This window comes from Pinus tabuliformis, chromosome 1_2 (genome assembly GCF_031772625.1).
Source record: "Pinus tabuliformis cultivar Carrire ecotype Pingquan chromosome 1_2, CPIR1, whole genome shotgun sequence".
In the NCBI taxonomy this organism is placed as follows: Eukaryota; Viridiplantae; Streptophyta; class Pinopsida; order Pinales; family Pinaceae; genus Pinus; species Pinus tabuliformis.
In genome coordinates, this window is record NC_142298.1 from 92,767,699 (window position 1) to 92,794,910 (window position 27,212).

Consider the following 27,212-nt stretch of genomic DNA (forward strand, 5'->3'; position numbering starts at 1 on the left):
CAAGTTTTGTGTATACTTATATATAATGGAGTTGTCTTTAGTGCGACTTTTTGGACTTTCCGGTGCCGGAATCCAGTGGAAAAATTTGAGATGAAATCTTGGTTTGTGTTATTTAAACTAGTTTTTTTACTGTATATTTGAATTCAGCACCTTGGAAAACCCCCAGGGCACTTTGATTGCATAGGATTACCCATCAAGCTTGTGATTTCAATAAATTCTTGCCGGATTTTAGAGAAATTGAATCGGAAAAACCCACTGTAAAATGTTCTAAAAAGTCGCATTAAAGACAACTCCATATATAATACACTAAAGATACTAGAGGCAGGTACACATATGCAAGATAAGCTCATTACATTTGAAAAAATAGATTTGATAACAATGGAGGGTTGTGGAGAAGATGGGCAAGTAACACTATTAGGTGTGGCTTATAGTCCCTTCGTGGTGCGGGTTTGCATAGCACTCGCTCTTAAAGGGATCCATTATGAGTTCATTGAAGAGGTGTTAAAATTGGCAACTAGGACCAAACTCCATGTGGATCATCTTATTTATGGCAGCTGATATTTCTCTTGGATCCCTCTCATCGAGAGGTGTAGAATTGATCTAAAGATCATCCGATTTCGATAAGTATTCATGGAGTTATGAATTTATTTGTGTTATAAGACAATTCGTCAAGGTCGGCCAGCAACCAAATAAACCCCACATGTGCTCAATGTTTTAGTATAAATAGAGGTGGCCTTCAAGTCATTTCAACACACACTTGGGATCTCTTCCTCTCTTTACTTGTTTTTGGGTTTTAGTAGGAGGAGAGATCCTAAGGGATAACGTTGCCCTGATCTAGAGGGCAAAAGTCAGAACTGTCGGAAAAGCCAAAATTGTCGGAAAAGGTGGAAAAGCCGAAACTACCGGAAAAGTAAGAATTGCTGGAAAAGTTGAAATTGCCAGAAAGTCGGAACTGCCGGAAAAGCCGAAACTGCCGAAAAAGCTAGAAAATCCAGAAAAGTCGTAAAAGTCGAAAAAGCTGGAAAAGCCGAAAAAGCTGGAACTGCGAGAAAACCCTGAAAAGCCAGAAAATTCGGAAAATTCGGAAAATTCGGAACTGTCGGAAAAGCCGAAACTGTTGGAAAAGTCGGAACTGTCGGAACTGCTGGAAAAGCCGGAACTACCAGAAAAACCGAAACTGTCGGAAAAGTCGAAAAAGTCGAAACTGTTGGAACTGCCAGGAACAACCGGAACTGCCGGAACTGCAGGGACTACCGGGAACAGCTGGAACTGCCCAAACTGCCGGGAACAGTCGAAACTGCCAGAACTGCGGGGAACTGCCATAACAACTGGAGCATTTGTCTTTGAAGGAGAGCAACATCCAAGGGATAACTAACTAACATTGGGACGGTTGTATGGTACATAGCAACAAATACACCAAGCATGCAATGTTAAATCTAGCATGCAAGGGACAACTAGCATGCAACAACATGTATGCTAGGGACAACAAGCAAGCAAGGGACAACAAGCAAGCAAGGTGCAACCAACACATAGGTTAGGATGGCAACATGGTGCAGCAATGGCACATAATGTAGTATAGTGATGGGTACAGTCATGATTAATGAAGCGTGATGAGATGCAACATAGTGATGATGGGTGCAACATGGTGCAGTGCGGTGAGGTGCAACATGATGACGAAATGGAGCAAAAAGGTAGGTGAAGGAGTCACCTTGGAGAACCAGTTGAAGCAGCATGTCTTCAACTCATCTCATGTATCATCCTCTTAGAGATGATCTATGCTTTTATCTAGATAAGTCAAAATTGTTGACTTTTGTTGTAAACGTACTCTCTCTCTCTCTCTCTCTGTTGAACTATTGAACAACATATAAGAAGAATTGATCAAGGGTTCCCCACATTGGGGTTTGTCCCTGGCTAGCACCACATCTTGTGTCCTCTTGTCTTAGCTTCTCTTCTGCGATTTATATTTATGTTCTCTCTGCAATTTACTTTAATGCTGATGTGATTGCTAATATGGAAAACATATTGAACTAACTGTGAAAATTGAAATAAATTGCTCTAGCATAGAACACACCTAAAATTAACAAGAGGACATTCAAAATAAAAGTGACCTGCTACTGCAATCAAACCATGTTCACAAGAAGATTCCAATGCTCATCCACAATGGGAACCCTGTTTGTGAATCCATGCTTATTGTGGAGTACATAGATGAGGCATGGGACAGTAAAGCGCCATTTTTTTCGCCCAAAGATCCATATGACCGAGCCATTGCTCGCTTCTGAGCTGCCTTCATAGACAATAAGGCAATTCACGCATTCGTACTTCGTTATCTGCTATTAGGGATTTTGAAAGTTTGAATTACTAGTTTGCATTTCCGTGTCTAATATTAAGTATTGGTGGCTGCAGGTCATTCCAAGTATTCTAGGAGCTTTCAGGGGCTAGGGTGAGGAGCAACACAAAGTGATGGAAGAATTAGTGGCAAACCTTATTTTGTCATAGCAAGTGTTGCGAACTATAAGAAAAGCATATTTTGGAGGAGATGGGATAGGGTTGGTTGATATCACATTGGGTGGGCTATTGGTAACCATCCAAACAATGGAGAAGGTTAGAAATATAGTTTTAATCGACACACAAACACTACTACACCAAGGGTACTTTTAAGACAAAAGAAATATTTTGTATTAAAAAGTCACTTTTTATTTTAGGTATTTTACATTAAAATTTAACCTCAAATGAATTATCTTAAATATAAAATTTAAGTCAAAAACAATTTGAGACAAAAATATTTTAAGACAAAACTTTATATTTAAGACCAAAATAGTTTTTTCACAAAAATATTTTAAGACAAAACTTAAAATTTAAGACAACAATATTTTGAGACAAATATTGTAAGACAAAAATAGTTTAAGATTACTTTATATTTAAGAAAAAAATAGTTTAAGACAAAACTTTATATTTAAGACAAAAATATTTTAAGACAAAATTTTATATTTAAGACAATGCCACTTAAGACGAAAGTCATTTAAGACAATTAAGACAAAACATATTAATTTAATAATTGACTATGATGATACCTTTGCTCTTGTAGCAAGGTACTCATCCATTAGATCAATTCTTGCTCTAGCTATGCAGATGGGGTGGAGGATCCACCAGATGGATTTAAAAACAACATTCTAAATGGGGTTATTGAGGAGGAGGTGTACATCGAACAACCATAAGGTGTTGAGACATTTGAATGGGAGGCTCATGTGTGCAGACTCAAGTGAGTGTTGTATGGTCTGAAACAAGCACCCCATGCTTGATACACCAAGATCGATAGTTATCTCACCGATTTGAGCTTCACCAAGAGTGAAGTGGATGCAAACCTCAATCAAATATTGGTAGAAGGTAAATTTCTTATTAGTGTCTTATATGTTAATGATTTGATTTTAACTAATCATGAGCAACTAATCAAATCTTGCAAGGAGCACCTTGCAAGGGAATCTGAAATGAAGGACATCGGTCTCATGCACTATTTACTTGGGTTGGAAGTATGGAAAGACGATGGGGAATTGTTTGTCTCTCAATGCAAGTATGCAAATGAGATACTGTAGAGATTTTGCATGGAGAGTTGTAAACCCATGGAGACACCTCTAGCAAACAACTGCAGGAAAGAGGATGTCACTTCAAGTGAAAAAGTGGATTTTACCATTTATCATCAGCTAGTGGGTTCACTCATGTATATTGTGAACACATGACCATATATGTGTTATGCAGTCAACCAGCTAAGTCAAGCTATAGTTAGGCCAACAAAATTATTTTGGAAGGCAGTTAAGAATGTTTTATGGTTCCTCAGAGGCACTACCTAGTTTGGACTATGGTGCAGATAGACAGAGGGAGTGAAGTTGTGTGGCTTCACAGATGCAGATTGGGCGCTAATTCCATCACACCAAAAGAGTATATCAGGTGGAGTTTTCAATGTTGAGTTTGCAGTGGTTTCTTGGTACAAAAAGAAGCAAATATATGTGGTGCTTAGCTCGACAGAAGTAGAATACATCGCTGCAAGTCAAGCAGCATGTGAGGCGATATGGATGAGAAAGATAGTTGTTGGATTGTTTGCTCAAATGATGGATCCAACGATGATCTACTGTGATAATTAGATTTGAATCAAACTCTCTGAGAATCTTGTATTTCACAAATGATCCAAGCATATAGATATCTGGTATCACCATTTATAGGATAGTGTATGGAGGCAGATAATGTTGCTACACTACATTCTGACAAAGGAACAAGATGCAGACATTTTGAAAAAATATTTGTCAAGAGGGAAGTTCGAGTTCCATAGGTGCTGTATAGGGGTGGTTGATAATCCCTTTCTTGCTGAGAAGGAGTGTTGAAAAATGGAGCAATAAATTCCCAATTTGATTTTACCTTGATTATATTGATAAAATTTGAATTTCCATATCAACAAACAACTTGGATATAGTTAACTTGTGTGACATGGCTTGTGCCACCCAATTTACTCAGTAAATTCGATTTGGAGGAGTTAGAGTTTAGCTAAGCATGTGTGATTTTTAATTTGTAGCAATCAAAGTTAGTTATCTCAAGTTGCTTTCAGTTAAACTAGTTCCAACTGTTGGAAGGACTAGTGGAAGGCCAATAGTGTAGTGGGACTTTAGTGGCGAGACACATGTTGATGGTGACTGCAAAGTGAGTTATGAATTGATGAATCCAACAATAGACACCATTGATGATGGTGAAGCTTTCAATAATGAAGTGAATAACATGTGTGCTTTAGTTGGTATGTTTGGACTTGATGATGACCTCTTTCCATTAGAGTTTGAGGCATTTAAGTTTGAGAATAGATTCAAAAGATGATATTATTGGTATTGAATGCACCTTATTTGGAGACATCATTTGTATTGTAGGGGTTGGTACCTTTCCATTGGATGTGGTTGGTGATGTCAAGACTACTCAACTTCTAGTAAAGATTCATACTGACTCTAACAAGCCTGTGGATGTTTCTTTACCAAGTGAGACCCATCTCGACTTAACTAATTGGATTCTTTGCTTGTTCATGCTATTTTTTGTTCTCAAATTTCATTCTCCAATGGGTTGAGACTATTTGCTTCATTTATTTTACATCGTCCAGTGAAAGAAGAAGAATGGAGCTTGTCTCCACAACTTTTCCATTTCGCTAAAGTTACAAATAAAAGAGCCCATTTCTATAGCCAATAGAATAATAGCCTCTTGATACACCTTTAGTGAGCTATGCATAGCTCTAATATATCATTGTATCTCAATGAAATGGCATCTAATATCTCTAGCGGGAAAGAGTCCAAATTTATGCCCAAGACACTAGTAGAAATGGAATAGTTGTGAAGGCAACAATCTCCATTGGGGATTTCCATTTTTGCTGCAGTAGACAAGAAGAATCTTGGTTTTGGAGGAAGAGATAAAATATCTCTGCCAAAAGCACAATATCATCACTCTCCTTGTGCCATTAATTTTTGTTAACTCATTTGAATGTAGGTAATGCATAAGTATTTGTTAGTATCTATGAAATTTTCTCTCTTTCCAATAGAAAAATAGGTTCATTAATATGTATGGTTCAATTTTGTTTGATGATCCTATTTCTCCAAAGGATATTTTTTTTGAATTTTGTTTGGTATACGATATGGTTATACCTTTAAATATGAGGTAATTTTGGGTAAAATTAGAAGTGGAACAACAAATTGGGTTTGAATTTCCTTTGTAGTAGTAGGCTACATGAAATTTCTATCGAAATGTTTTGTTGTGGCCCAACATAGAATAATATTTGGATGGAAATGTTTGTTATGGGTGGTAGGTTTTTTATCCCTTCAACTCATTAGATTATTTATTTGTTCATGGTATTTGTTGTTCTCAACTTTCCTTTTCCAAGGGGTTTATACTATTTTCTTTATTCGTTTGTCATGACCCAGTTAAATAAGAAGAATGCGGCTTGTCTTCACATCTTTTCCATTTCACTAAGTTACAAATAAAAACAATCCAATTCTATAGCAAAGAGGCTACTAGCCTCTTGATACACAATTAGTGAGCTATGCATGAAGACCTTGTTTGAGGGTATAACTACAATCTAGGTTTTTGAACTCAAGAGTTGGTTGTTACACACATTTAAAATCTATCCCTTTTCCTGTTGTATCATTGTTTTCATATTGATGTTGTATATTCTAGATCATTTGATTAAAAATTTGTAAGGCTATCTAAATGTATTCATGATTTGGCAGGCATATTTTGATGTAAATGATGCTTCTATATCTTCATGAAAGACCTTTCCTAGAGTGGACAATGTGGTAGTACAAAAATTTATATGTTGTCAAATTCTATGTTCCTAGCGTTTGAATTATTATTTTCAATTTATTGGTTATATCATTGTTTCCACTTCTTGCATCTTAAATTACTTTGTTCACATTGTATGCTCATTTTTCTTGGGCTATATTGATCTCATTATTTTGGTTTTGCTCCAAATATCTTAGTGAATCGTTGTCACTATCTTTTAAAATCAATGGTTGCAGATTCTTCACTGGGATCATAAAGTGGAGGCAAATAGATTCAACTACTTTTAGCGTCATGGTTATACTGTTCACCATGATATAATCACTTGAAATATCCTAAAACAACCCCATTATAGTTAGAACCAAATTCCCACAATCTAGCTATGTTAACATGATCAACATGATCCAATGTTTCATGATGAGAATAAATTAACAACTCCATATTCAGGGATCTCATGTAGTCACTCTCATTCATGGATGATGTAGTGTAAGTCCATTAACTTTTTTTTTTCCTGAATTTGGATTACAAAAAAAGAAGCCTTCAATTGGGTTCAAGATGTTGTAGCCATGCAATGTATTTGAAATTGGGAGTCCTTAAACATGCATACCATTGTGCTAGTGTAATATATATTGAAAATTATTGTTCTTACATTTTTTGTTTCTAGAGATGGTTAAAATTCTTGAATTTTTAGTAGCTTACTCTCATTACCAAGAGTTGCATATTCTTTGAACAAGAACTATGGAAAATTAATATGTACTTTAGAAGCCTCAATATTCTTTGAGATTATCTCACCCTTAACAAGCTCTTTGTCTATCCAAGAGTTATAGTAATTTTAAATATCATTATCTATTCTTCTAGGTGGATGGAACGCTATGTATGCCCACCTGCACATATTTAATCCATTAAAACATATCTTGATGTCAATCCTTTAATGAACCAGCATGAACTAATAAATCAATGACACTTAAACGAACCTATTTCTAAAAATGGTATGCAGATGAATCATAAGCTTTTATTCATTTGGATGAAAACTACCTCAATTGGTATCAACTCTCAAGTAGTTGATCCATCAAAATCTATATCTATTTCCACAATGAATGTTGAAGCCCTGCCATGAAAGTAAATATGAATCGATGCACAATAATGCTAACAAAAACCATAGTTTCGGTTGTTGTTAGGCATATTATTGTTGGGTAAGGAGGTTTTATAGCAATAGGCATTGTTGATCCCACATTTGTTCAGCCAATATTTCCGCAAGGACGAAGTTTTAGGAGTCCCTCGATTTATTGGAGATTTGAAAAAGAGCCATGGCCTTACCTTCTCCACACCAGAGGAGCTCTTAGAGTGGACTTGCCGTGTAGAGCCTTGGAAAGCTATTTTCCCTGCTAGACTCACTGTGTAGAGCCCCAAAAAGCTATTTTTTGGGCTATTGATGCGATGATTAACTAAAGAAACTTTACTGACTACATTTAATGGTTATGTGCTTAAACCCCATGGTAATAGAATAACAATGTTCAAAGCTGATGAGTGAAGCCCAATACATATTAATGAACCTATTTTTCTATTGGAAAGAGAGAAAATTTCATAGATACTGACAAATACTTATGCATTACCTACATTCAAATGAGTTAAAAAAAATTAATGGCACAAGGAGAGTGATGATATTTTGTTTTTGGCAGAGATATTTTATCTCTTCCACCAAAACCAAGATTCTTCTTGTCTACTGCAGCAAAAATGGAAATCCCCAATGGAGATTGTTGCCTTTTAAAATCAATGGTTGCAGATTCTTCACTGGCATCATAAAGTGAAGGCAAATAGATTCAACTACTTTTAGCGTCATGGTTATACTGTTCACCATGATATAATCACTTGAAATATCCTAAAAAAACCCCATTATAGTTAGAACCAAATTCCCACAATCTAGCTATGTTAACATGATCAACATGATCCAATGTTTCATGATGAGAATAAATTAACAACTCCATATTCAAGAAGCTCATGTAGTCACTCTCATTCATGGATGATGTAGTGTAAGTGCATTAACTTTTTTTTTTTCATGAATTTGGATTACAGAAAAAAGAAGCCTTCAATTGGGTTCAAGATGTTGTAGACATGCAATGTATTTGAAATTGGGAGTCCTTGAACATGCATACCATTGTGCTAGTGTAATATATATTGAAAATTATTGTTCTTACATTTTTTGTTTCTAGAGATGGTTAAAATTCTTGAATTTTTAGTAGCTTACTCTCATTACCGAGAGTTTCATATTCTTCGAACAAGAACTATGGAAAATTAATATGTACTTTAGAAGCCTCAATATTCTTTGAGATTATCTCACCCTTAACAAGCTCTTTGTCTATCCAAGAGTTATAGTAATTTTAAATATCATTATCTATTCTTCTAGGTGGATGGAACGCTATGTATGCCCACCTGCACATATTTAATCCATTAAAACATATCTTGATGTCAATCCTTTAATGAACCAACATGAACTAATAAATCGATGACACTTAAACGAACCTGTTTCTGAAAATGGTATGCAGATGAATCATAAGATTTTATTCATTTGGATGAAAACTACCTCAATTAATATCAACTCTCAAGTAGTTGATCCATCAAAATCTATAGCTCTTTCCACAATGAATGTTGAAGCCCTGCCATGAAAGTAAATATCAATCGATGCACAATAATGATAACAAAAACCATAGTTTTGGTTGTTGTTAGGCATATTATTATTGGGTAAGGAGGTTTTATAGCAATAGGCATTGTTGATCCCACATTTGTTCAGCTAAGATTTCCGCAAGGATGAAGTTTTATGAGTCCCTCGATTTATTGGAGATTTGACAAAGCGCCATGGCCTTACCTTCTCCACATCGGAGGAACTCTTGGAGTGGACTCGCCGTGTAGAGCCTTGGAAAGCTATTTTCCCTGCTATACTCACTGTGTAGAGCCCCAAAAAGCTATTTTTTGGGCTATTGATGCGATGATTAACTAAAGAAACTTTACTAACTACATTTAATGGTTATGTGCTTAAACCCCATGGTAAGAGAATAACAATGTTCAAAGCTGATGAGTGAAGCCAAAGCTTGATCCTTCAAAGGAGAGTATCAAAACTGGCCATATCTTCGTGACTCATCATTCTCACTCATGGTTGAGGCGGCATCCACACTTAAGTTTACCGGGCTATTGAAAAGGATCTATTAGCTTTTCCACAACATCAAACAAACAAAGCACATTGGAACATAGCAAGTTCATCTCTGCACATTGTGAACTCGGTCAAGTATTTTGGAATGGTCTCGCCTTTCTCCATCTTGATTTTTCGAAGTTTATCTTTCAGTGCCAACTTCCTATGGTGACTGATGTTTTCGAAAGGGTCTTTCATTTCTTTCCACATAGAATATAGAGTTTCCTTCCCATGGAGACTTGAGACAATGTAGTCTTGAACTCCCTCAAGGATTATTTGCCTCGTCTTCGCCACACACTTATTCCATTCGGCAAGATCTTTTCCAAAAATCAATTTGCAGGATAAAATAATGTGTATGGTCAAAGGCTTCGAAAAATCCCTGTGTTCTGAGACAAAATTGTTTATATTTCCCCTCATATTTTCCTCATTCTCCTTGAGAAGAGGTTCTTTCTCACATCTTTGTGAAAACATTTATCGATAGGCATGTGTCTACCAAGGTCTTTTTCGCCGAATTCATGACAGGGAAACAAGTTGAATTCTTCCATTCCTAGTTGGTCGAATCAGAGAGTCAACCAAGATGTGAAGGAAGCTTTGAAAACATTTATGGTGCATTGAGAGATATCATTAGTAAATTGTTTCTTGATAAACATAGAACAATCAAACGGTGGATTGAAACTTCGAATATTAACTACATAATATACTTTCCATAGTTTATATTGTGTTTAATCAGTATGTTGCTTGACATCGATCAAATCCATAGGAAAACTAACAGATAATGCACAATTATTGTAGAAAATCTTCACATACATTTAGAGTACAGAGAATTTTCCTTTCAAATTTAGAGAAAAGTTGTTGCAATTGTTGGAGAAGTGCTCTTCCAATCAAAAAGCATAATTAAACAGACCATATTATACATATGAATGAGTGATACATTTTCAGATATACATATCTTTTAATTAATGTAATTTTCTAATGATATAGACAAACGAAGCCCGACAAGAAGAAAATTCACTTCAAGAATTAGAAGAAATCCCTCTCAAGCATATGAATCAAATTGTTTCTCTTCGACATCGGCTATAATGAATTTGGTAACATTCCAATGACTCTGGTAAGTTTCCAACAACTTCGATTGCATATCAATGTTTGATTCAGCACCTTATTCCATGATCAATGTGTGAAAGGGCATCAATGTTGTAAATAGTTTTTTAGTAGACTGATCTGCCATAATAATTACTCCCTCGATGGTTCATGTAATAATATACCTATTTGAGTTGAAAATAATGGACTATGTTTATTAGGATTTGGTTCAATGCAGATAAGAGAACAATAGATTTATGCCCCTCTGTTCCATTTAGCGTGTAGGTGTAACCTGCTATCACACCTTCATCTTGGTGTTTCTTCAATCTAGGTGGGCCAAAGCTATGACAATCAACTCTTGTTTCTCCTATTTTGAATAAGCCTATATACGTAGATGTTGCATTATTGATTAGCCTTTCCATCACTGTAAGGGCCCGTTTGAGTAGAATCTATTGGCATACACCCATTCTGAATATATTCTATAGGATTCAAAAAATCATCTATGTCCATGAAAGCCACCCATTGACATTCTTGGCAAGTGCATAATGCACAAATGGGAGAATCCAACCTCTTGGGTTTTAATCCATAGCCACATATGTCTACTCATGTTGAAATAACCCAATGATGTTATCACTTCTATGTTGTCATCATTGTTCTTATCACAATTAAACCACCTATGGACACCTAGATAGCCATGGTACATGATTGATTCTCTGAGAAATTGAGCTTGGTTCCAAAGCATTGTGCAAGCACAAATCTGATGGAGAGGCCTAAGCATCTGCAGAGGTTTGGAGCTCATCATGGATTTAACTTCAATCCTAGCTACAAATGAAAGTAAACCACTCTTAGATCTGCATACAGAAGCCTTCAACCCTTGAATTTCTTGTATTTCTAAGTGATTAGGCTCCTCACATTTGATCACTTCTTGAGCAGCCACCAAAAATTTGGTGTTAAAAACCTTGCTACCCAAATCCATGGTGTCCCATTTCTTGAAATCCCTGGCATTAAGCAGATCGGTGTTCAAATTGGAACAGAAATTACAAAAAAGATTATTAGTATAAAATATCCTTCCTATTCTCAATTTCAATCCTTTGAAGAACATAATAACGATGTTTGGTTCTACTACTTCCTAGTAAACAAGCATCCTTTATGCATAATATTTTGGATACCTAACTTGTGAAGGGACCAGAATTCCATTTTCCTTGAGTCTTATAGTAAATTTCAATTCCTCTGCATACTTTCGTTGTGGAGGATGTGGGTACCTCACAATTTGCAAGTCTTATTGTTTTATATCTACAGATATGGCAACTTGTCAAGATCATGGAACAAAAGAGAGTTATCCTTGTCCATGACTCATTCTTCAACTGCATTATTTCTAGGTAGGATTTGAGGATGATGTGCTTAGATAACAAGCCTTCCTTGAGTGGAGGGTAAAAAATTGCCAAAAAATGAATTCCAAACATCAAAAACTTAAAACACTGCATCTATCACCCACATACACAATGTCATCAAGCTTAGCCAACTTAAGGTGAGCATATGCTTTCCTTATATGTTTTTCACTCAAGGCAGGGATTTACTGCCCAATAAACCTCCTTGTTCTAATTGAACTTCTCTAGAATTTATAGTGGTTAAGAAATTGTCAGAAGGATGGACCAGTAGTTAGATGCTTTCCATATTTATTTGATGGACTAATTGTTAGATCTAGGTGTTTGTGTATTGGATCTCAAATAAGGTGTTAGCTAGCATCATATTCGAGGATAGAATTTATGGTGCCTCATTTTTTTAGTTATAGAAATTAAGGGTTATGCTCTTATTAAAAGACTGATATCTAGGATATTGTGCCTTCATCTATAGATCTACAGTGGTTAGAAGTGCACACGAGGACAGAAGTTAAGTCCAAATGGATGATCCTAGACATTGTAAAGGATCATTTGATCCCTCTATATATGAGAAGAAAACAATAACGGATATGTTTTATGTCCTAGTGGGCTTCTAGCAGAGTGAGAACATAAATAGGATGGTGATATTGTGAAACAATCTTAGATCCATAGAGATGACCTAATCAGACTTAGTCAATAGTTACCTTATGCAAGGCACACAAGTTCATGGTCAACTTGTAATAGTTGTGGAGAAGGTTGTAGATTTAAAGCGAGTGAACATGGCACTAAATGGATTCCTAGATTCATGGGAAGCATTCGTCAAAGGTGTTTCTGATCATGAGAACCTTCCTCACATTGAAAAGATGGATGATGATTGTATCCAAGAGGAACACTTGGATGGAGTTGAAAGCTAGCAAGAAGGGAGTTGATGAGAACATTGTTCTATTTGGTTAGCCAAATAAGGGCAAAGGTTAAGGACTGGCAAGGGTAAGGGAAAAAGTGAGGAGTAAACCTCATATTTATTAAAGGACTTGAGTAAAAATAAGTGCTTCATTCCTCATAAGCATGGTCATTATGCATCACAATGTCTAGAATCTACACTAGAAGAAGGGTAAGTGGAAGCAACAAAAAGGTCGGTAGTATCATATATAGAAACTTAGTTGGATATTTTTGTTGCCAAGTTTGAGAAGGATTTCTCGATGGTATCTTGCCTATCTATCAACACAATTCTTAGGAATGTGTGGTATGTGAATATGGGGCTTCTCATCATATGGCACCAACCTGACAATTATTATCTAGTTTAACAAAGCAAGACTAAGTAGTATAACATGATCTTGGTGATGCCAAATACCTAATAGCAAGAGTAGGTATTATTCTCTTCCACCTTGAGCTAGGTTTTAGATGTTGATGATGTTTTTCTTCACCATTAGTGAAAAAGGAGCCACCAAAAATAAAGGACCATCATGCCTATTTTAGGGATTTTTACTTTGCTTCCTTGAACCTTTGTGTCGAGGATAGGCAAGTATTGTATACAAGGCGTCATCTATGACATTTAGCTAGTGCTTCACTTTCGACTGTGTTTCTAGGTAAAATGATCAATAAAACATTTTATCATTATATGTTTATGATATGTATTGTAAAATGAATGAGTGGACATGTCACTATACAGTGCTTTAGCATGAAGTAGTGCATAGCAACATTCTTGCTAGTTTGATCTTAAACTTGCTCCATTTCCCTCAATAAACATTACCTTGGATACATGCTCAAGAGTACACATAGTTAAGATTATGTTGCCATTATCTTAGACCTTTTGCATACTTCTTGACATGATGCCAAATCATGTAATCCAAAAGTACTGATATAAAAAAGTAGCCCTTTCCACACCAATGATTTCACCTTACTATACAAGTTAAACAGTATGGGTGTAATCTACGTGAGGCCTGCATTCAGTATTTGATCCTAAAACTGATTTGGCTTGGCCCAACTTGGCTTTGGTACCATAACCCGCCCTTCAAACTCGCTCTTGTATTTTGTCAGTGCATTAGATTACAAACCTAACTCAAACTCAAACTCAATTACAAACCTTATTATTTCCTAAAAGATAAGTTAAGAAATATATTTATTTTCTTATTTTCTATTATTTGTTATGTGCAAGGAGTTTCCAGAATCCCAGTACTAAATCTTTCTTGGTTCATGAAAAAACTATCCTGCAATTGTTCCAGGTGATGGTTTATATTTTTTGAAATTGTGTCCATGCACAAGCTCTCCTATGATGTATTTTACAATTTTTCCTGTGAGACAGGTATTGAAGAACTATGTGTACATTATAGGTTATGCTCTGATTCGTTGCAATTGAGTATCTATGTTGGTAAAAAATGAGAAGCATAGTTTTCATCTGTCAAATTTTAAATTTTTGAGACATTGAATCTTCTATAGAAATATGAACTCTATCTTTCTTCATAAAATTTTTGAATTTTCCACTAAAAAATGATATTTTGTGCTTTACATAAATTAGGGGTAAAAATAGCATTTGTGTCATTTGTTTTAATCTTAGGTTCATGATAGAGTAAGTAAATATTACGATCATGAAAGAGTAATCATGTCCTTAACGTTTTAGATTTTTATTTGTTGGATCAATCAAAAGCCTCCAACATTACAATTTATACAATGTAATTTTAACTACATATAAGTCTATGTTAAGATCCATTCTCTGGATTAAGGTACCTACCTATGTATTAGTGAAGATATTAGGATTGAAGAGTAAAGTATAAGCCATTTCTAATGGATTGCATGCACAAGTGACCTACCTATTTTTGGTTGGATTTTGAGATTGCAAAACTAATGGTTCACTCTATGATTCTTAGGTCCTCATCTTTGTACTATGGGTTGGGAGTTCCATGCTTGCGGCATACAAATCTTTGATATCATGATTTGTTGCCCTTGATTTTTCTCATTATTGTCCTGGTGAGTTGGGGTGCTCCAAAAAGGATGCAACAATGTTGTAGGAGAGAGGGGTCCTCCTGCCCAATAATCTATGTCTTACCTGAGGTATAAGGTAAGATTATCCCAACCCTCCTAATGGTATTCTTGGTCACTCTGACACTCCAAAAGGAAGCAACAAAGTTGTAGGAAAGAGGGTTATGGATGTGTTCTTGTCTGAAAGGTCTCAACAGAGTTAGAGGGTAACATTATGCCAAACCTTGTAATGAAGGTAAGATATCTCATGTGCTTGGTTTTGAATAAGTCTTGTCAGCTTATCCTCAAAGGTCAAGCCTTTTGAACATAGTGTAAGAAAACTTTCCTTGTTCTCTTAACTGAGCATAACAATCTGTTTGTCTTATTTTGTAAGAATGTTGGTCCTGATTGATAAACTATTTCTGGAGAAGCATTATGAAAGGATTTTGCTATAACCGTTGTGTTTTGTTGATTGATATTAGTTTTCTGATGCCTGTCTCTATTTTAACGACACAACTAAGTTTGGGCAGATATTTTGACAGAACCCTCAGTTTGACAAACTTGGCATTTGCTGCTAGATTTTTATTTAGAAATATTAATCTTTTAAAAATTTTCCTTGTTTGCAGGCATATACTATTGAGTTTGAAGCTGAAATAACAGAACTCAAAGAAGAGAACAAGAAATTATGAAAAAACAAGTATTTTGGAAAAACCTATCATTGATATAAAGATCCATAGGATGAACTTATTTCTTTAGGAAATTGGTTGTTTTATTATCATAGAATCTATTTACTAATCATTAATGGATCTTTTTGTCTAAAAAAATAGGTAGAAATGGCTGAACTGCTAAACGAACAGGTATACAAACCTAGAAATATCAGTTTTCCATCTACTTGGATGAATATATATCTATGCGCACCATTCGAGTGTAGGGATTAGTATTATTATCATACCATGTTACAGTAATCTAGATAGCAGTTTTGAGGGGGTGTAACATGGCCTTGAACTTTTGTTGTTTACCCATGAACCCATTCATCGCCATTTTTCCTTAATTTCAATTAGTTTTTACATATGCCACTAAGATGTTTGGAGGGCAAAGAAGCTTTAGCACTAGGTTTGTTAAATGTGATTGGTATCTGTTGATTTGATTCTTTTAAGTCTTCGTTGGTTCATATATTTTAATTTTAATTTATTATTATTCACATTCACATCTAAAAACCTATTTGTGAGGGTTGAAGACACAAATAATTCATCTTGAGGATATTGGATTTCCAGGTATGTGTGAGTTCACTTCTTCTGGGTGAATTTAGTATATATATATATGTGTGTGCGCGCGTGCGTGTGTTTGTTTGCGTTGTCTAGCAAAATATACATTGAAATTATGAGATTTAAAATCTCTCAAAATTGCAAAGTTATTGGCATATTTTTGTTTCAAGGGATTTTATTGTTTTATTATTTCGAGTCGAACTTTAATGTAAATATAGCTATTGTGCTTTCAACCATTCCATTCAAAAGTATCATTTTCAATTTACTAAGATTTGTGACAACTTTGTAAATTTCTTTTTTTAAATTTATTTTGACAGTGATTTTGATATAATTTCTGTTGTGATTTTAATTTGTATGTATATTTATTTTAACTATTTAATTCAAAATTGTATTGTAATTATAAATGAAGTAAAATTAATCAAAATTGCGAGTTATTGATATTTTGTTTTCATTACACGAAATTTGATTTAAAAAAATTAACACTGAATTTCCATGTCATAATATGTAATGCAATCAAAATCTTTTAAAATTAAAAAGAAATATAGGTAGCTAATATGACATGGCAAATTTTAATTATCTAATCTGGGTATAGGTGAATTTTTTTAATAATATGGTTTACCTACCTTAAATATGAACCTTAAACATGAATGGTGTTGAAATGACATAAAATTATATTAAATATTAAAAATAAAATTAATATTTTAACCTATATAAATTAGAATATGAAGAATATTTTTAAGGAAAAGTGAATTTAAAATTTCTAACTCATTTAATATTAATAATATATTTTTCTATGCACAAACACTTAGAAACATAATTCATAAAATTAGGAATATTTCAAATATTATCTTTTTTCACGTTTTATAAAACTACCACTTTCCACTTCCATTTATTGAGATTTTACATTTAATTTTGATACTCTTTTTTTTATGTTTTAGAAATTTATTAATAATATAATATTTTATATAATATTAATAATATATTTTTCTATGCACAAATATTTAGAAACATAATTCGTAATATTAGTAATATTTTAAAATTTTTAAATAATTATCTTTTTTCAAAAACTTTCATTTCCATTTTGTTTTCAAGATTTACCACTTTTCAATGCTTTCTAAGATTTCAAAATTTATGATACTTCTCTCACATTATAATTTTCAAAGCACTTGGCAATTTTGGATTCTATACGGAGGAAGCAAGGAATTTTGAACTAGAATTAGAGGAATATGAGAATTTTTTTTAAGGGATTTACAACTTTTCATTTTAAGATTTTTATTTTTCAGGATTTACGACTTTTCACTGTTTTTTAAGATTTCAAAATTTATTATGCTTCTCTCACTTTATAATTTTCAAATTATAGGTGATTCTAGGGCACTAGGCAATTCTGGATTCTACACGGAGGAAGCAAGGAATTTTGAACTAGAATCAGAGGAATATGAGAAAATATTTTTAAGAGATTTACCGCTTTTCATTTTAAGAAAAGTTTTTCAAGATTTACGTCTTTTCATTGTTTTTTAAGATTTCAAAATTGTGATGCTTCTCTCACTTGGCTATTATGGATTCTACGACACTTGGCTATTCTGGATTCTACATAGAGGAAGCAAGGAATTTTGAACCAGAATATGAGGAATATGAGATCTTTTTAAAGAGATATACTGCTTTTTCATTTTAAGATTTTTTTCATGATTTACAGCTTTTCACTGTTTTTTAAGATTTCAAAATTTATGACACTTCTTCTCTCACTTTATAATTTTCAAAGTACAGGTGATTCTATGAAACTTGGCTATATTCTATGACACTTCGCTATTCTTGATTCTACATGGAGGAACCAATAAAATTTGAACCAGAATTAGAGGAATATGAGATTTTTTTAAAGAGATTTACCGATTTTCATTTTAATATTTTTTTTTTTCTAGATTTAACGCTTTTAAGGGAATTTTGAACCAGAATCAAAGAAATATGAGAAACTTTCAGAGGGATTCTCTAGCAGGCAACGGTCTTGGATGCCCCTATGGATACCCTATAATTCCCCTTCAAACCTTTTACCTCTGCCATTAAAAGTGTCAGAGAAAGTGATAATTGATTTAGGTTGGTGGTAGCTTTTCTCCTCAAGTCCTTGAAATTCAATTGAATGATGTAGGGATATAGGACTACACATATGGTCATATTGTAGTACGACCATTGTGTGACCTCTTCAAAGATTGTGTCTTCTTTTAGTAGGACAACTGTAGGAAATTTTTTCTACAAACGAAATGGCATTTTCTACTTAATTATATCTTGGCATAGTTTTTGGGATGCAGCAATCAGACCAGCACTGTATGAGAGGGATGCTTAATGACTGGCAAGAGAATCTATCAAACTTTACTACAGACAAGAGAAAAGGTGATGAGTGTGTGATTGTGCATCTTTGGGATTGTCTATAGAAAGAAAGAAACAAGATTGTTGTTGCACACACTTGCTACCTTGTCATGGAAGAAAATTTTGAGTATTTTTCAGAAAGGGAAAGGTTGTCCCTAATTGGTGTAGATGATTTGAAGTATCCATGGAATTATTCTAGTCCAGAGGCTATACAGAGTACAGTGTTGTACGGTTATGCAAAAATCCTTGGAAACCCATAATATATTTTATTGTCTTTTCAACAATATAAGCTAATATATGCCAACATGTTGACTGAAATTGGAAAAGTTTCAGACTCACTGAGATATTGTCAAGTTGTTTCAGAAATTCTGAATAATGTTTGGTGCCCCTCTAAAGTTGAGTCATGCAAAAAAATTGCTTCTTCCCTAAAATATTATATATACACTCATAGACAATGAGGATATAGCTCAAACCTTGCTCCTACAATGTTGATGGAAAGGTCCTTGACTACCATTGTTTGGTCCATTCACCAAATTATTGGTGCCCCTCCACCTCCAAAACCATCTAATTCAGAGTGGCCTTCAAAGCAGTGATTCAAATTCAAATTCAAGTGCATTGAAATTGCTATTCAAGTGATTCAATTTCATATTCAAATGCTTATCATCCTCCAAATGAAAGACCATTACTGCCATCTAAATCAATGGAGCAATTAAGTGAATGGGAAACTAACAATGGAAGAATTGTTATGGAGACTAGAAAAAAAGATTATCCCTAAACGTGCAACTTCTTTTGATTTAAACTCTAATGAAGTAGATGAGATTTCTAATGAAAACAGATTAGGAGAAACATGCACATTTTGAACTACATATTCTTCAGATGTCCCAATTGTTTCATGTCAAGAGTCTGGATCAGCGAGGACATTTTCTAGAGGTGTTGGATCCATTCATTAGAATTCAACTGCAAACAATGTTACACAGTTGACTAAAAATGGAATTGTGATGCTTTCTTCACACTAGAGGACTGCTTCATGGAGTGGTGGATATCTACATTCAATTAAAAAATCTGAGGAACCTGAATCTCTCAAAACACGAGAGGGAAATAAATTTTGAACGTTTTCAAACATTTCAGGAAGGGTCCTTAGTTACTTCTCTAATCATATAAAATTAGATGCAGAGAGGTCAGGATATGGTGAGTATGTGTATGTATCCTTGTCTTCTCCACCACCTATTTGCCTCCACATTATTCCATGGTTGTCAAACAATCGTAAGTTTTTTATGGAGGAAACAAAAACAACATATACAAGAAAATTGGTCATAGTTTACAAAGAAACATTCAGGATGATAGTTTTAAACATTCACACTGATAGTTTCGGAGATGATCTTCAAGAAATGGAACTCTAACTAGTGCCACAATATTTGTGAATGCAATCATTGTGAATATTTATTATTAGACAAAATGTTTGATAATGATTAGTTTTTTTTATCTTGTTGTGCAATTACATTGTATTCTACTTTACATCAGATGCAAAGAGCGAAAGCTAAATGAGGGAATCTACAATTTTTTTATTAAAAGACGACCATATTAAAAATTAATTCAAACAATAAATATTTAAGTCTTCATTCATGTAGGAACATTGATGCCATTTATTCGCTCTCTTGAGATGAATCTTTAGATCTTTAGGCTAGCTGCTAGGGGTATTGTTGATCTCTTTGCATAAATGCTAGGCATACTGTCCATGTTTTAGCTATGGATAATGATAGAGGAGGTTTTGGATTCACACCTATGTTATATTTAGGTAATTTAAGGGTTATAGATTCAAAGGAAGCCGGAAATGCAAGTGAAGAAAATGCTGACATTGTGAATTCTTTGACAGAAGAAGAGCCCCCATCAAAGTTGAGTAGATGCTTATCATAAAAATTATGAATGCACAAGTTAGGTTAATATTAAATAAAATTTGGAATCGAGAGTGAATGAATGTAATGGAGGCAACAATTCTGACATCAAGAATGGAGAATGTGAGAATAATGGAGAAAATCGCGTAGCCGAAGGCTATGGTGGGAGATTCATTTAAACTTTTGAATAGAAATTTAAAGATCAAAATTCATTCTCACTACTATCAATAAGAGTGGACAAGAACAATTGAACCTTCTTTTTCTTTTATAAATCATGGACTGGGAATGCTTAAAGACTCAAAAAGTTTGGATTGCTGCATTAGTGAGTTTTCACCATCGAAGGGGTCTTAAAAAGAGGTCTTTCTCATTGGATTGTTGGTTACCTTGAAGCATCACTCATCCTAAATTAAGACAAATAGCAATGCAATGTCTACAACTTGGAAGAAAAAACTTGAATATTGTTTATTTCTTGGCACTTGTGAATGCATTGGTTCAAAAGTGATGTTGTATTGCCTTTGAATGTAATTTTTTATTGTCTCTAGAGAGACAATAGTTAGGATGAAAGACAATGTCTCCCTAAAGACAATATGTCTTTAATCCCAACTATTGTCTCTAGAAAGACAAAAATGAAAATTAAATTGTCTCCGGGGAGACAAAAATGATTATTTTATATATTGCCTTTATAGAGACAATATTTTAAGACAATTTAATTTGAGACACCTGCTTAAAGACAATATTTGACACAATACACAAGTTTTATTTTGTCTCAAGTTAAGACAATTTACTCAAAAATTGTCTTAATTATTTTCTTTAAACCCCCCTTTGTGTTGTAGTGAAAAAATGCTGCTATTAAGTGCATGGGATGACCAATTTTGTAAATGCAGCAAAGTGAAGGAGGAATTGCCTGATCAGTTCGAGTTATTTGAATTTGTATCCGTGAGGAGAGAGAAGTTGGCATCACCACTCGCTGGCAATTAGAAACGAGAAGGCTAACATATAGGTAAAATAATATTTAGCTAGTAGGTATTGTGGTTTGTCTTCTTGTGTATTGTGTTTCGATGTTGTGAGACAGAATGCTGGATTTATGTATTAGGTGAGTTTATACTCCTGTAGAATTGGTGGCTAATAAAGCTTCTGGGAGATTTCAGTGCAATAATATTGTTTTATATGTTACTGTTCACTATAGTCATTGTAACATTGGAGTTATGTTTGGTCAGGGGAACATTGGAGTTATGTTTGATGTGAATTCGCATTCGTTAAAAATTTATCGGCTATCTAGGTGCGCTACAAGTCATCTGTGTTTATTTTTAGGAATATATTATTAGCATAATTATATTTATTTAAATAAATGTTGTTGATATAGGCTGATATCAATCACATGCAAAACCACACTAGTAAATATAATTGAAAAACTTGGTTAACGATATAGATTTAAAATTTATATTAATACCAATATTCATAAATAAATAATATGAATCTTGATATTGATATTGATAAATATATTAATGTCAATATTGATAAATATATTAATATCAATATTGATAAAATAATATTCTCAGATAATATTATATTATAAAATATTAGTTTTTCATAATAATCCCATGGGTTTTAATAATAGGTTCTTGGGGGAGTTGAACTGGGATTGGTAAATTTCATGGATTGGAAGGGATGATGGAGAGAGTAGGGTTCGATCCGGGAACCCTAGGCCCTAGGCCTAGGTGATGCAGTTGGCGCAGGTGAGGACTCGCAGGTACGGGAGTCTGGGTGTCGGCGGACCCAACGAGGTTGATTTTCGGTGGGCAAGCGGAGAAAGAGACAGCTGGGATAAAATTTTTCCGCTTTCAGTCTGGCGACGGGTACTGTCACGGTTTGTGTTTGGTGGGGTTTCGATACCTGGTGGTTTTTTCTTTGAAAAATTTCTAGGTTTTTTTATGTTCTGTTCCCTTCGCGAGGTCAACTACTTTGCCTGCAAGCGGTTTTCAGCGTTCCTCCCGGGTAACGGCTGCGAGGAGGCGTCAGTTATTACGGGGGTTTTTTGTGTTGTTTACCATGGTAATTCCAAATGAAACGGTGGAACTTGACCCAACCTCGGAAGATATTCTCTCGGTCTGGGGAAAGGAGATTAATGAGCAGAATATCGGCAAGTTTTTTGGGCAGTTTGATAGTCATGCGTCGGCATTGTCCTCGGCAGGAGGCTCGCAAAGTTCTAAAATTGCCAAAGGTCTGTTGGACGAGAGTTGGGATCTTTCAGGCGGCCTCGGTAATATCGGCAAGGGTTCTGAGGAGGAAAACCCTCAAGCAAATTTAGGCGCGTGGAGAGACAAGTTTATTGCCCCACCCGACAGTAAGTCTTTCTCCCCTTCAAAATTTTTTGCCCGTCTGGTGGCCTTGAGGATATCATTAGCTCTTCTCAAAATATAGGGATTTGGAGGCCTGTAGGGGGTATACAAATAGTTGGGAAAGAGGTGGGCGGCAAAAGCTTTCCTCCGTCTGTTAACAGGGTTCTTTTTTCAAAAGACTCCTCTCAGAGGTTTGTAGGGGTCTTTTGCAGGACCTGCTAAGGTTGTAAATCAGGGGAATCTTGCTCATTCCCTCGGTGCTGGTAAGGTGATAGAGGAAGGGATTGTGGATGAAGGAGAAGCGGGGAGTCTTGTTGAAGGTTTGATTGAAACCCCTCCCAGAATTGGGGTTGATCAGCCAGCAGTGAATGGATGCGATCCGCAAAGGGTGGTAGGGGACCAAAACCCTGAGTTCGGGGACAAGGGTTCGGAGCCAGAAACGCAGAAGACAGGGGAAAAAAGGAAGAAGGCTAAACATCTGAAGAAGAAGCGTTTTGCGAATTTGGTACTTGGTATGGACATGCAGGTGGAGGATGTTTTGGATGTGGCAGCGTGTACTCTCATGGGCAGAGTTAGAGGACGCCCTGTATCAGGCAAATCCTTAAGGCAGTGGGCAGAGAACCAGTGGTTGGAAACTCTGGCAAACTCTTTCAAGACCAACACTCTGGTCAAGGGTTGGTTTATGGTTAGTTTTGACAATAAGGAGGCTCTAGAATGGGTCGAGGGGAGGAACTGGGCTTTCGGGAAGCGACCTATTTTCTTTAAAAGATGGTCCCCCCTTTTCGACGCCTCAAAAGAAAAGCTCGAAGAATTCCCTGTTTGGGTCAGGGCTCCTAATCTGCCCCCCTTTCTATGGGTGGATTCCGTTTTCAAATCTATAGGGAATCTCTTGGGCACCTATCTAGATGCTGATAGATCGTTTCTCCATACCTATGAAAAAGTTGTGGCAAGGATATTAGTAAGGCTCAATCCGAAGGAAGGCCTGGCAGAATCAATCACGTTGTAGTATAAGGAATATGTCTTCGAACAGCCCCTGGATTATGAACTCCTGCCTTTTCGATGCCACCGTTGTCACGGGTATGGGCATATGGCGAGGGATTGCCCATTGGGGAAGAGAAGAAGGAGGATTCAAAGCAAAGAAGAGGAGTGGGAGGGTTTTATGAGGAATACTGAGAATCCGGTGGCGGGGTCTTTTCCAAATGAAAAATCTATGGAAGATCTCCTTCATCAGTCAAAAGAGGGAGAGCCTCGGGAGGATGGGGACCCGGTCCGTGCTTCAGTTGACCAGCCGAACTTGGAAACGCATCGTGCTGATCCGGCCATCGCTCCTGAAGGTGACCCTTCCAGTATGCAATCCTCCCCAGTCACTTCTCCTTTTATTTCTGATTCAATTGTTGGGTGCAGTCCCCTGTTAATCAATTGTAATGATGTCATGCAAAATATTGAAAACCTTTCAGCTGCTATTCCCTCCTTAAATTTGAACAGTGAGGATTATCCCCCGAAGAGTCAGGGTCTGGGTCCTTCCTCTTCTGTTTGTCATTATAACCTTAGATCCCTCAGTAAGAAGTCTGTTTTCTCGAATGAGGTTATGGAGTCTGTAGGTGGGTTAGGTGCTGAGGCTTCTAAGAGTTTATCAAAAAGAGGTAGAGGTCGAAAATCTTTACTCTCAAAAGCCCAAGTTAAAGCAATATTTGATGTGGCTGATGGCAAACAAATGTCGATCCCTGGGGCGCTTAGAGCAGCTAAAACCCCTGAGGCGGTTAAAAAATGATTTGTCTTTCTTGGAATTGCAGGGGTTTAGCCAGTAAACCTAAAAAACTGGCTTTAAAAGACCTTATTTCTCGTCACAACCCGGATATTGTTTTCCTTCAAGAAACCTTGGGCAAAAGTACTGATATTGAAGCTGCCCTGCGATCCTCCTTTCTGGGTTGGACTTTCATAGCTCTGGATGCCTCTGGTCATTCAGGAGGGCTTGCTATGGGTTTTAAGGAAGGAAGATTGAAGATGTTAAATTTCTGGGGTCTGCCAAATGTTTTGGGTATGGAGATCGTTTCTCCTGATTTTGATATTCCCCTTCTGTTTGTCAATGTCTATGGCCCATGTCAGGGAAGGGTTTCTTTCTGTAACGATCTCCTCTCAAAAGGTCTGATAAAGGATACAAACCTGATAATTGGGGGAGATCTTAATTTCTCCCTGGGGATCGCTGAAGCTTGGGGGCCTCTTGCGAGGGAAGATCCTCTGACTGATTATTTTTCAAATGCTCTTCATACTCATAAGCTGATTGATGTAAATATCATAAAAGCTAAACCTACTTGGAGGAACAGAAGAACGAGGGAGGATAGAATTGCAAAAAGACTGGATCGGTTCCTCATCAGTGAAAGGTTGGCATCCAATATTCCTTTGTTCAGGCAATGGGTGGGTGAAGGGGGGAATTCAGACTATTTTCCCATCTTGCTGGAATTCTCCAAACCCCCTCCAAAGCCGGCTGCTCCGTTCAAATTCAATGCCTCTTGGCTACAGGAGGACTCTTTCAATCAACTTTTCAGAGATACCTGGAGACATTCGGGCATCGGTCATTCGGAGAATAAAGGAGCCTGTTTCATGGAAAACCTAAAAAGACTTAAGAAAGCAGCTGTTGAATGGGCCTCAGCTAGAAGGAAAAAGCAAAATGAAGATTTGGCCACTATTGATGAGGCCCTTCGTGTATTAGAAGATCCAGAGGCTGATGCTTATGCAACCCAGGAGTCGAAAGAAAGAATTCTGGCTCTAGAAAAGAGTAGAGCAAAGATATTGCTGGATAGAGAAGAGGAGTTGAGATTGAAAAGTAGGGCTATCTGGCTGAAAGCGGGGGATGAAAATACAAAATTTTTTCATAACTATGCAAAGGGCCGGAGAAATGCAAATACCATATGGAAGTTGAAGGACTCTGAAGGTAGAGAGGCCTCATCTTTTGAGGTGTTATCAAACATGGGTAAGAGCCATTTTCAATCCCTTTTCTCTGACCCTGGGGGGAGCTCTTTAGCGGAAATTATCAGAACAGCACAAGCTTTCCCCCGTTTTGTGGAGGAGGAGGATGCTGAAGACCTCTTCAGAGAAGTGACTAAGGAGGAAGTAGAAAGTATAATTAAATCTATGGCTAAAGATAAAAGCCCGGGGCCAGATGGTTGGACCATCGAGCTTTTTTCCCATTTTTTTGATTCAATTGGAGCCGAACTTACTGAAGTAGTGGAGGAATCAAGGAAGAAAGGAGAAATTTATGGTCCTTTTAACTCAACTTTCATTGCTCTTATCCCAAAAAAAGAGGACCCGGCTACTTTTGAAGACTTCAGGCCTATTTCGCTGTGCAATACTATTTACAAGATTATTGCAAAAATCATTGCGGTTCGCCTGAAACCTATTTTATCCTCATGTATTTCAAAGGAGAAATTTGGTTTCCTGGATGGTCGGAAAATTCATGAAGCAATCGGGGTAGCCCAGGAAACTATTCACAGTATCAGGCAAGCAAACAAAAAGGGGGTTGTGCTTAAAATCGACCTTTCAAAAGCCTATGACAGGATTAGTTGGACATACCTAAGGATGCTTTTGACTCATCTAGGCTTTAAGGTGGAGTTTATAAACTGGATCATGTGGTGCATCTCAAATGTAAGTTTTGTTGTTCTGATAAATGGGGCTGCCTCCAAATTTTTCAAAAGCCAAAGAGGTTTGCGACAAGGATGTCCTCTATCTCCTTTGCTTTTTCTCCTAGCAGCAGAAGGATTAAGTAGGTTGATTTCAAATGCCAAGAGATCAGGTTTGGTCAAAGGTTTGGAAGTTGCTGTTAATTTGTTCATAACTCATCTACTTTTTGTCGATGATATTCTTTTATTCACAAATGGGAGCTTAAATGAAATTAAAGAGATTAAAAACATTCTTGATCTGTTCCTGAAAGCTACAGGGCTTCAAATAAACGAGAGGAAGTCTCAATTAATCTTCGAAGGGTTCAGTAGACAAGAGGAGATCTTGATTGCTTCTTACCTGCCTTTTGGAATCTGTAATATGGAGCAGCCCTTCAAATATCTTGGTTTCTGGCTAAAACCATCCTCTTATAAAAAACAGGACTGGAATGGGTTGGTGGCAAAGATTGAACAAAAAATATCCCATTGGAGTTTCAAGTGGTTATCACGGGCAGGAAGACTTACTCTGGTAAATTCTGTTCTTCAGGCTATTCCGGTTTTTTGGGCTGCTTTGACTTGGATCCCCAAAGGGACACTCCATAAAATCAAATAGATCTGTAGCAGGTTTCTGTGGTCAGGGTCTAAGGAGGACACAGTTCTTCCCTGGGTGGCTTGGGATAAAATTGCTAGACCAAAAGATTGGGGTGGATGGGGTTTAAAAAGTCCTTTTGATTTCAGCCAATCTTTGGCAGCAAAATCTGGATGGCGAATTATAAATTCGGAGAATCTCTGGACTAGAGTTGTCAAGAGAAAATA

General features: G+C 36.0%; 1 pseudogene; it reads left to right on the forward strand.

The window, feature by feature from the left end:
• The first annotated feature begins 378 nt into the window (after positions 1–378).
• On the forward strand, positions 379–21,382 carry LOC149204596 (putative glutathione S-transferase; annotated as a pseudogene).
• The last annotated feature ends 5,830 nt before the right edge of the window (positions 21,383–27,212 follow it).